We start from the raw sequence: 12,795 nt of genomic DNA on the forward strand, positions 1-12,795 counted from the left end.
ACATCAACGGTGCGATTATTTGTTTATACTTGTGTCCCTTGTTGCTATTTAATCGACCTTGCGCATCATATTTGCGTTTATGCGCACTCGTCGCCATTAATATGCTCTTATATTTTTGCATATCGTCCTCAGTGTATATGACGTCATCGGGAATTCTCTTGAAGATCAACTCGTATAATCCTCGTGTACCTCACTTTGTCAATGATTATAGAGTCATCTCTATCAATGTCGAATCGTTTGTTACCGAGACGCATTTCATTCTCGTTGAAATAGACACCGTACACGTGATCGATCTCGTTTTTTTCGTCGCCACTAAGGAGAGCGCTCATGTACTTTTGTCCCAGTGGTCCCAAGTGCTCTCGTAACACTTCTTGACCTTCCGACGTTTGTAACCTGTTTCGAATGGATGTTTCGAGCGGGTTGCCCGTGGTTTCGAAAACATTTTCGATTGCGAGTGATTCGGGGTTGTACGATTCTCGTTGTCGTTGACGGTGTAGAGGTTATCGGCGGTTCATCCAATAAAGCATCCGATAGATCGGATGTACGCGGCGTCGATAAACGATTCGCCTTCAATCGTTTCCTATGTTTCGGTGTCGCATCCTCCTCCTCCTCCTCCTCCTCTTCCTCCTTGTACCGCTTGATGGGTAACGTTTTAATCATCACGTCGGTGTTACTCTCTGGCTCGTTTTTCACCGCGATTAAGCTAGAGTTGTCGACGATCTTTTGTAGTGGCTCGATAATAGGCCTAAAATGGGTCTTGACCGCGATATCGTCATCGATCTTACCGGTCTTCAAAGCGCGATGCTTCTTGCGGATCGATTCGCTCGTTTTCTCAATCTGCCTCGCAACCTTTTCACGCTCGTGAATACTATCGCTTCCAGCCATGTCGACAGAGTGTCGAGCGTTTCACTCCTATCGACGGAATGTCGGCAGCGACTAATCGTTTTGCGGTATCGCGAACACGTTAAATCCTTTTCTGTATCGCCCGTTCGTAAGCGAGCTGTCCTTATCTATCACTAGGAATCCATACTTTTGCTGCCAACAAGTACGACATAATTCACTGAAATCCTCGTACGACATGTCGGTATTCACGTGATCGTTGTACACGTGTTTCAAGTTGGTACCGTCCTGTTTAAACAAGATCAGCAGGTTCGCGTTGTCGCATATAAGATGTTTTGGTATTCTCGCGTACGTCTAACAGAGATAGAAGCAGTCGACGTTCGAGTGACGACCCATTGAGAAGTACTCTCTTATCGTATCTTGCTTGTCGCACGCCACGTCATCGAAGACGAAAATCGAGTTTGGACGTGCCTAGCTCGGTGGAATGACGTCACTGTTATTGGAGAACGTAAAGTAGCAGATTTCGTCGATCGGCGTCAACAAATTCTCCAGATATCGATATTTCGGCTGTTGCAGCGACTTCGAGTACACGTACACGTTCTCGAAACGTACACCGTGCGGACTTTCCAGTAGACTTATCAGAACGTTGGTTTTACCACAATTCGAGGGGCCGCAAACGATCGCGCGTACAGTAGTCGGTAGCATCGTACCGTGTCTGCGCATCTCCGCGTTGTCCCCCATTGATCGTAATCTGTCATCGCAATTCGTCACGCGTATCGTCAAAGGTTGTCGTACGAACCGCATGTTTTCTCTTTCGAATCAATTTTGCGAATGATCACGAGGGGGGAGACCTATTTATAGAGGTGTCTCGACTCGAAACCGCTCAGTATCAAATATGTTTCTCCTTCTGTCGGATGAAAGAGACATTTTCCGGCTTACCGCCGAACAACTGCAGTATATCCCAAAGTTTGTTTTATTGCAAAATTTTGGTGATTACGTGGAACGATTGTGGGACAAGCTTCCAGAATATATAAAGGCTGATTCGGAGGTTCAACAATATCGTTCGTGCATACGACATTACAATCAGCCGTGGCAGCGAACGCACATCGACGGTCCGCCACCGTTAATAAAAGATTGCTACGAATGTCAGCGAGAATTGTGACAGGTAGCGGTCTCTTAAATCGTGCGATAAACGCGCTTCCGATCGAATTCCATATTCCCGACTATCAGTTTTGCGGTCCAGGCACGCGGTTGCAGAAGCGATTAGCCAGAGGCGATCGAGGTATCAAGCCATTGGACGCGGCGTGTCGTGAACACGATATAGCATACTCTCGGAGCAACGATCTCACCGAGAGACACGCGGCGGATAGGATACTCGCTGAGAAAGCGCGAAATCGTATCGGTGCGGGAGATTCGACTCTCGGTGAGAGAGCCGTCGCCACAGCTGTCTGGGCAGCGATGAAAGCCAAGACGAAGCTTGGTATGGGTCTGAAGAGGGCGAAGACGAAGACGAAGAAAAAAACGGCGAAGAAACGGATACTTCCGGTAGCGAAATGCGGCGGCGTGTTGCCGATTCTACCAATGTTGGGTGCGCTCGGATTTCTGATTGGTGGAGCGGCGGGTGTAGCGAAGGCGGTGAACGACGGAAAAACCGCGCAACGTCAGTTGCAAGAGATGCTACGTCACAATCACGCCATGGAAGGTCGCGGATTATATCTCGCTCCTTACAAATACGGACGAGGAGTCTCAACGAGAAGAAGAAAAAAAAAACGTCAATGAGACGCTAAAAATGCCGCAGGGCGCAACTACCAACGTACAATTGCTACAACTGGCAAAACGTGTGCGCATTCCATATTTTAGAAGTGTTTTCATGCGCAACTCTTTACCGATCGCTGGTATATATCAAAACGAGAGCGGCATCGTAAAGGACCCCGCAACGGTCTTATGGGTTTTGGGTCCCAGTCAAATTTACAATAATGTAGGATAATGTAGTTCATAACATGCTGCTAAAAAGTGTCCATGGGCACCAAGCCCAAGAATGGACAGTTTCCGAGATGTAAGGCATTAAAGGGTTAAAAAATGAGAGTTTCAGGTTTCAGCTAATGGCAGTTTGCAACAGGAATATATCATGATAAACCATACCTTTTTGATATTAAACCCACATGCAGGTATGAAAGAGAGAAAGAGAGTTGTGTGTGTGTGTGTGATTGTGTGTGTGTGTGTGTTCCCAAGGCACAGATAAGGACCCCACGGTTCGTCACTCCCGTAGTATTTATAGCGACTCCAAACCCTCTTTGCCTTGATTGTGTGTGTGTGTGTGTGTGCGCGTGTGTGCGCGCGCGCGCGCGTATGTGTCAGGTTCTTCACATAAAACGCATATACGTGCCCTGTCAATGCTTTCATTTTAGATCCTTTTATGGATCCACATTTTCAGGTGGATGACGGTTTCCTGCATCACGAACGCTTTCAAGCAGCATGCTCGAAGGATATCGAATATTCTCTTCATGACGTGCATACCCTAGATACCATAACACACTGGTATGTGTGCACAGGTACCTAGAGTTCGAGCTCCAGATTTACACGTGCAGAAGTGTCCTCGAATAGGAATGCGTTCTGTACATATTTCATCAGCTGGTTGATATGATATCCAAAGTTGATGCTTGGTAGCATTTCGAAATCTAGAAAAAATCCTTACTCTTATAAAGCCCAGTTCAGGCACTCTATCTACATCTCTTAACATTTCTAGATGAAATTCTTCATCATCCCTTCGCAGTTCGTCTTGGACGTATGATGGCGCAAGCTTTATTTGATATATTCCAATGGTAAGTTCTTTTAATTCCAGTAAATGTTATCGTTATTACTCCATATAACTTTATTTATATCGTTAGTAATTCATGCTAGTACTGTGCGTTAACAGATACGCATTATTTTTCAGCTTTGAAAGATGTTATATATCTCTTTATAACATTTATTTCCTTATGTTAACAGTAACATAACGTAATAATTCGCAATATCGCATATTTTAAATCCCTTATAAAGTACAACTGTAAGCAAAGCTGCCAGATCTCCGCCGCAAGCAACATGCAACACGGCGTGGAGGGGGTAATGAGGATGTGAGCGTAAGCGTACGTGTGAGCTCGGCGCTTCGGCTAGCTTCGGATAGTAGAAGAGGACAGAATACAGTCTTCTGTCTTCCTCTTACTAATGAAAGCGACGGCCGACGCGCGACGCTACACGCTGCTTCCTCCTCGATATCTCGATATGCGCTCAATGTTTCTCTTACAGCTTTTTTATCGTATAATATGTTTATAATATGTATGTGTATGTATATATATATATACATACATATATATATATATATATATATATATATATATATTATAAATATATTATACAAATATATATACAAATATAAATATATATTAATTATATTACAAAAATATATTATAAAACTATTTAATATAATAATTGAACTTGTTTTCTCCATATATATACATTTAAAATAATAAAATAAAAAAATTTAACGAGTGTGGCGATTTTCCACACCACCCACGGGGTATCACTAATGGCGCGTTAGGTTTTTTTATGTGGATCTTCGCCTAGAGCCCTATTATACCACATTGTATTGATATATGTATAGGAGGAAAAAAAAACTAAGAATAAAGGATAAAAGGAAGAAAATATTGGATAAATAAATATTCTATGAATTATTTATTATTTTTTTATTATTTAGTTATTATTACATTAGTAATAGTAATAATTTTTAATTATCGTTCCTCCTCGGCCCCAGCCGCCTCCTCGGCCTCGGTCGCCTCCTCGGGCCCGGCCGCCTCTTCGGCCCCGGCCGCCTCCTCGGCCTCGGTCGCCTCCTCGACCGCCCGCGACGCCCCAGCCGCCCCTGCTGCGGTGCGCATACCAGCGGGCACGGGCCCGCCCGCCTCCTCTTCTTTTTGTTTATTTTCTGAAAAATAAAACAAATAAATTATTATATATATATATATATATATATATATATGTATATAATTTTATAAAATATAATTTAATATAAAAAATAATGTACCATTTTGCTCCTGCTGTTGCTCTTCCTGCGACGGCGGCGGCGGCGGCTGCGGCTGCTGCTGCTGCTGCTGCTGCTGCTGCTGCTGCTGCTGCTGCTGCTGCTGCTGCTGCTGCTGATGCTGATGCTGCATAAATATATGCAGCTGCTGCTGAAATAATTGTTGCTGTTGCAACAATTGTTGCAGCAGCTGCTGCATATTAGGTGCATCCTGCAGCACCAGCGCATTCATCTCCTCATTTATCTCTTCTATAAAATTATTAAGAAAAAAAATTATAACAGAAACATTAAAATTTCTTAATAATTTTGTATAAATAATGATTTACTTACGAGACATTATGTTCAATCTGTCGCCGTGCTGAGCCGTGGTGAACAGACACTGAGGCACACTCGGTGTTTGTTTCATGCCGTTTCATTTGTTTTATACCGTTCATTTGTTTCGCGGCCTTTTTTTTCATCAGATAATCTTGTCGCCTTGTACTGTCAAGTAAACGTATTTTTTTATACGTGCTCTGAAATCCTGGTGTTCAAGAAACTGTCACAATCCCGATTTGTGAGTTCTGATTATTTCAAATTTCTATATATCTATCATTTTTCATCTTCTTTTATTCATTCTTCTTTAATTCTTTGTTTCTGCCTATTTTTTGTTTCACAAAAATGTGTGATGAATTAAGAAAAAAATCTAAGCGAAGCTTTTCAGATGCTTGGCTCAACGATGATCGAATTAAATGTTGGATACGCAAAGTAGCTTTTGATGAGAGCTTGTATCATTGTATTATATGCAATAAAAATATTTCGTGCAACACACATGTTTTAAGACATGTGGATTCTGCTTGTCATAAAAATAATATTAAAGAAAATAATTCATCTTTAAGTACTGATAATAAAAATAATAATAAAAATTCAGATAAAAAAATATCCGAAAAATATAAATTTCAAGACCAATGGCTAGAGATTGAATTATTTAAGCCATGGTTACGTAAAGTATCACATGATATAAATTCATTTTTTTGTTCATTTTGCGATAAATCCATGAGAGGTGATTTATCGAAAATTTATCGTCACGCAGAATCGAAAGCACATATAGAAATATGTAAAATTAAAACAGAAACAAAAAATACAAACGAAAATATAAACATAACAGATGATTCACTTTTGTCGTTTGAAGAGCGAAAAAAAATAGCAGAAATTCGATATGCTGCATTAATTGCTGATAAAAATATTTCGCATCAAACTGCAAAAGAAATCCTCAACTTTTTTTAACATATTGGAAAAGATCCTAATGTGTTAAAAAGCATGAGCATGGGCCGAACAAAATGTAAAAACATTATTACAAATGTTTTGTGCCCAGTTGAAACAGATCGTGTCGTCAATAAAATTCAGAATACAAAATTTTCAATTTTTATTGACGAAACATCTGATATAACTAATGATAAATGGATGACTTTTCTTGTTCGATACGTTGATCCAGAGACATTAGATATTCGCTCACAATTAGTTAAATTAATTGATATTGATGCCAAAGATTCAAGCGCAGAAAAGTTGTTTGAGGCATTTAAATGTGAAATGTGGAAATTACAGATACTATTTTTAAATATCGTAGCTTTATCATGTGACAATGCATCTGTTATGACAAGAAAACATTTATCGTTTAAAAAAAAATTAGAAGAAATATGTCCACATTTATTAATATTTTCATGCCCATGTCATTCCTCCGCATTAGCAGCGCATGCTGCATGTTCTAAAATGCCTGCATATTGCGAGGAATTTCTAAAAAAAATTGCTACTTATCTCAATAGCAGTCCAAAACGTACGGCTATTTTTCGTGAATTTTGTGAGTGTTTCCAAGAAACAAATCGCAAAATATTGAAATTATGTGATACGCGCTGGCTTTCGCATTATTTATGTATCGAAAGACTTCTTGAATCTTGGGATACAATAAAATACTTTCTTACTGAAATGGTTGTGAGCGAAAAAACAAATTCTGGAGAATATCTATTGTCTATGATGAACAACGTAGAGATAAAAGCTTATTTTCTATTTTTAAAATACGTTTTGAATTTCTTTAATGCATTTAATGCATTTTTTCAAGCATTAGAAACAAGGATTCATTTATTGCATCCAAAATCTTTAAACTTTCTTTTCCAAATCTGTCGAAATTTTATAAAAGAAGAATATTTAAAACCATTTTCTCCAAATATTATATTCTCCTTAAAAGAAAATCAAAAACCTACTAATGAAATTATTTTGGGATCAGAATGTGAGGAATATCTGAACGAATTAACGCTGAAAGGTCACATAAACATAGTTACAATTGTTTGAGAGAATTGTTTAATATTTTATGTGACTGCTGCAGAAGAAATTCGTAAAAGATTACCTCTAAATAATATATTTTTATCATAGTTACAAGTTTTTCGACCATATATAAGTTTATTTGATAACAATAGAGAAACATCATTCAATGATGTTTCTTTTATAGCTAAAACTATCGGCGGTTTTGATGAAGATGATTTAAAGAAGGAATGGATGGCCTTACCATCAGATTTTACAATGGAAGAAAAACAAAACTTTTCTAAATTAAATTTCGACAGCATGTGGAAAAAAATTTTACAAAATCGACACAATAATCTTGCTAAATATCCCAATTTAACAAATGTTATAAGTACTATTAGATCTCTTCCAAATTCAAATGCCGATCCGGAAAGAATGTTTTCTCTTTTAAATAATTTAAAAACAAAAGACGTAACAGTTTTTCGTCAGCTACTGTTAATGCTATTTGTGTATTTAAATCTGCATTAAAAACGAGAGGCGAGACAGCTATCAAAATGAAAATTGATGAAAAGCATTTGTCTCTTATGTCAGCGGATAAATTATATGTTACCGTTGCTAAAAAAAATAAAAGTATTTTAAGGTTACATGCTGCAGATACTATTGACATAGCTGGCCCCTCATCTCATAAATAATAAATTTATTAAAAACATTACGCTTGTAAAAATAAGTACGTGAAAAACATCTTGTCTGTGTAACAGACATCATATTTGTGGAAAGCAAAAGTATTAAAAACATCTTGTCTGTGTAACAGACATCACACAGAAAAAAAGGACATTCTTGTTTTGAAAATATATTTAATTTCAACGTGAAAATCTTGAAATGAAATTATATTGCGTTAATTAAAGAAAAATATAATTGCTTGAATAATTGCTTACTTGAATGAAGCCATTTTATATAGTTCAATCAAGAAAAATATATTCTTATGATTTAAGATTTAATTTTCTTGAATAGAAAAGAAACAATGTTAGATGAAAAAAAACATTTTTGAATCAAAGATTATAATTTTCTTAAAGTAGAATTAAATAATTATATATTCTTGTGGTGACAATTACAATATTAAAATAAGACATAATATTGTTGAAATTTAAAATTATTAAATTCTTCTAAGAAGATTATAAATTGTTGCGTATATACGAAACAATGAACGCGTTAGTTTAAGTATATAAGTTTTGATTTGACACTTATTTTTTTTTCTGTGCATATTTGTGGAAAGCAAAAGTATTAAAAACATCTTGTCTGTGTAACAGACAACATATTTGTAAAAAGCAAGAGAATAAAAATTATCTTGTCTGTATAACAGACATCATACTTGTAAATGACAAAATAATGCAATGTGGTATAATAGGGCTCTAGGCGAAGGTCCATATAAAAAAAACCTAACGCGCCATTGGTGATACCCCGTGGGTGGTGTGGAAAATCGCCACACTTCGTTAAATTTTTTTATTTTATTATTTTAAATGTATATATATGGAGAAAACAAGTTCAATTATTATATTAAATAGTTTTATAATATATTTTTGTAATATAATTAGTATATATTTATATTTGTATATATATTTGTATAATATATTTATAATATATATATATATATATATATATATATGTATATATATACATACACATACATATTATAAACATATTATACGATAAAAAAGCTGTAAGAGAAACATTGAGCGCATATCGAGATATCGAGGAGCAAGCAGCGTGTAGCGTCGCGCGTCGGCCGTCGCTTTCGTTAGTAAGAGGAAGACAGAAGACTGTATTCTGTCCTCTTCTACTATCCGAAGCTAGCCGAAGCGCCGAGCTCACACGTACGCTTACGCTCACATTCTCATTACCCCCTCCACGCCGTGTTGCATGTTGCTTGCGGCGGAGATCTGGCAGCTTTGACTGTAAGCACGTTATAAGTGTAATTCACAAGTCGGTTTAGTAGTATTATATTGTACTTTTCATACATTGCAAAAATTCACATTAAGTAAATAAATGATTCTTGCTTGTTATACATGTTACATACATGCTATTCGAAGCAATAACATTATATTACGTATGGTTTGAGCATTGACTTGACTATGTGAACATGCATACTGTGCATAAGTATAATTCATCCAGCAATCAAGTAAATGTTTTAGTGAAAGCATGGCATTCAGAAACGTTCTTCGTTGTTATATATGTGACAGGCGGTTTGCCCCACGATTAATGACTCGAATAGATGGTGACGAGAATGCTGCGAAACTTGAAGTAGCTATTCAGAGAAGAGATTCCTTCAACAGACCTCCTCTCGAAGTAAGAAATTTGACAAGAATATGCACAAACTGCAACCAATCGATTCTTCATGAAATTGTAGCATTGGAGGAAGATCCTGGTTGTCTTAGGCTAAATGTCCTGACACAAACTAGGAATAGTACGTGCTTATTTTGCAATAACATCAATGCTATACATCGATTATCAGTAGAGTGCAAAGCTGATGTTTTTATTAAGCAAGGTATTTTTATTCCTGATGATGTAAGGTCATGTCGGCGACATATGGACATTGAAGGGTATATATTGCAACCTTTGCTTCTCGGTTTGCAATTTGTCAATAGGCCATACGTTATCAGAGGACCTCAACTTCAGTTATTCTTACAAGGGCTTCGCAAAGTCGCTAACAATATGAAGAGAATTGACGATGAAAATAGTCTGTCAGACGAAGAATTTGAATGTTTTTGTCCTATGTCAAAAGAACAATTTCGAGAGCTGTTCACTTCTTGCGAAGGTGTGCGACGTAATGATGGGTATAGAAATAATATTAGTAAAAAGGATCTGTTGATGTTTCTATGCAAAATGCGTCAAGGTCTCTCCGATAGTTTTTTAGCTGCCATTTTTCAATACCCCAGTAGGCAAGCAGTGAGTACTTCTATTGCTATGGTCAGGAAGTCTTTAATGTTACATTTCGTACCAGAAAATATCGGATTCGATGCAATTACAAGGGAAAATTACATCGCTAGACATGTGACGGAATTCGCGAATGAATTGTACAATCCGGAACCGAATGTTCCAAGAGTAATTGCAGCTATTAACGGTACTTATTGTTATATCCCAAAATCCAGTAATTTTAAGGCGCTTCGACAGTCGTATTGTGTGCACAAAGGGCGGCATCTAATGAAACCAGTTCTCATAGTTGCACCTGATGGCTACATATTGGACATTCAAGGTCCATATTTTTCAGACAGTCGCAACAACGACGCTGCAATTCTTCAGAGCGAATTTTTAAGAGATGCAGAAAGAATGAGGCACTGGTTTCAGGAAAACGATATAGTCCTCATAGATAGAGGATACCGAGACGCTACAGAACTGCTTGCTCATTTAGGTGTCATGTGGAAAATGCCAGCTCACCTTCCGCCAGGAGAACGCCAACTTAGTACGGAAGACGCTAACGATTCGCGGATCGTTACAAAGTCGAGGTGGATTGTAGAAACTAGAAATGGCCACATTAAATCCATATTTAAATTCTTACAATTGATGATTCCGATACATGTTCCGAACTTAGGAGACTTCTATCGAATTGCCGGCGCAATCATTAATAGGTACCACCCTCCGATTCATATGGAATCAGCCAACGAGGAAATGGCTCGGCAATTACTTGAGAAAGCAAGGGAACCAAATGTCGTTCAAGCTCGGGTTGAAGCTGAAAATCTATGTACCAGAAATGTCCAAAGATGGGTTTCCTTAAATGCGGAACAACTACCAGGCTTTCCACAACTTACTATAGAGTATTTAAAAGAACTTACCATTGGAATATATCAAATAAAGCTTGCGCCATCATACGTCCAAGACAAACTGCGAAGGGATGATGAAGAGATGTAGATAGAGTGCCTGAACTGGGCTTTATAAGAGTAAGAATTTTTTCTAGATTTCGAAATGCTACCAAGCATCAACTTTGGATATCATATCAACTAGCTGATGAAATATGTACAGAACGCATTCCTATTCGAGGACACTTCTGCACGTGTAAGTCTGGAGCTCGAACTCTAGGTACCTGTGCACACATAACCAGTGTGTTATGGTATCTAGGGTATGCGCGTCATGAAGAGAATATTCGATATCCTTCGAACATGCTGCTTGAAAGCGTTCGTGATGCAGGAAACCGTCATCCACCTGAAAATGTGGATCCATAAAAGGATCTAAAATGAAAGCATTGACAGGGCACGTATATGCGTTTTATGCGAAGAACCTGACACCTACGCGCGCACACACACACACACACACACAACCAAGGCAAAGAGGGTTTGGAGTCGCTATAAATACTACGGGAGTGACGAAACGGGAGTGGGGTCCTTATCTGTGCCTTGGGAACACACACACACACACACAATCACACACACACACACACACACACATGGGGTCAGATTCCTGCAACGTCCACGTCGTTGATCCTGGGTTACACTAAGAGCAGGTTGTGCGTGTTCATTATCACTTAAACTCGCACATACATACACATACACATACACACACACACACACACACACACACACACAAACAACTCTCTCTTTTATACCTGCATGTGGGTTTAATATCAAAAAGGTATGGCTTATCATGATATATTCCTGTTGCAAACTGCCATTAGCTGAAACTTGAAACTCTCATTTTTCCACTCTTTAATGCCTTATATCTCGGAAACTGTCCATTTTTGGACTTGGTGCCCATGGACACTTTTTATCAGCATGTTATGAACTACATTATCCTACACTATTGTTAAATTTGACTGGGACCCAAAATCCATAAGACCGTTGCGGGATCCTTTGGATAGCGTCGAAGGACCAGGTACTCATTGGGTAGCGTACGCAAAGAGGGGAGATCGTGTCGTATATTTTGACAGTTTCGGCAATCTTCGACCACCGAATGAATTGGTGCGATATTTCGGACGAAACGTAACGAAGATACAGTACAATCACACACCTGTTCAAACTTACGATCAGAGCATCTGCGAACAATTGTGCTTGCAGTTTCTTCGAACGGTCGATGCGTGCGAATTTAAAGACGGATATTGCGCTATTTAATTCAGTATTCGTTAAACAGTTTTGCCGACATGTCTATGACATTCACGTTGACTGGGAAGAGTAGCGTTCTCGCGGCAAACTTCTTTCCCGCCGTAGATTTGGGCGACGATGCATACGAGCTCGGTCTAACGGATTTTGAGACTTATCACACGATACCGAATGTGAATTCTTCGAATAATAAATTTTACTTTGACAAAGACGACGCGGAAATTACGATTCCCGAGGGATCCTACGAGTTGCGAGATATACATGCATTTTTGAAACATGCAATTTCACGGAAACATCGCGATAAGAAACACATTGACGACGGTGACTATAAAGATGGAGAATATCCGATAGTGCTCCGCGCTAATTACAATACGATGAGGAGCGAGATCAAATGCGCATACAGAATAAACTTTAGCAAGCTCAACAACATTGGATCGCTGCTAGGATTCTCGAATCGTATTCTCGAGCCGCGAAAATGGTACGAATCGAACATGCCGATTAACATTATCAACGTATATTATCCGCGTAGAATGAACGTGACCG

The 12,795-nt window shown here is 38.5% G+C and overlaps 1 protein-coding gene and 1 long non-coding RNA gene across 3 annotated transcripts in view; one reads left to right on the plus strand and one right to left on the minus strand.

The window, feature by feature from the left end:
- Positions 1-12,795, plus strand: part of LOC145964990 (cytochrome P450 4C1-like) — a 29,391-nt gene that overhangs the window by 7,365 nt on the left and 9,231 nt on the right. The window lies entirely within an intron of this gene.
- LOC145965825 (uncharacterized) lies at positions 4,548-4,986 on the minus strand. Its single transcript, XR_014436825.1, has 2 exons — positions 4,901-4,986; positions 4,548-4,801 (listed from the first exon to the last, which is right to left on the minus strand). It is a non-coding gene; the product is annotated as an uncharacterized LOC145965825 (long non-coding RNA).

This window comes from Camponotus vicinus, unplaced genomic scaffold (assembly GCF_025532165.1).
Source record: "Camponotus vicinus isolate PSW18456_S1 unplaced genomic scaffold, iyCamVici1.0 SCAF_14, whole genome shotgun sequence".
Lineage (NCBI taxonomy): Eukaryota > Metazoa > Arthropoda > Insecta > Hymenoptera > Formicidae > Camponotus > Camponotus vicinus.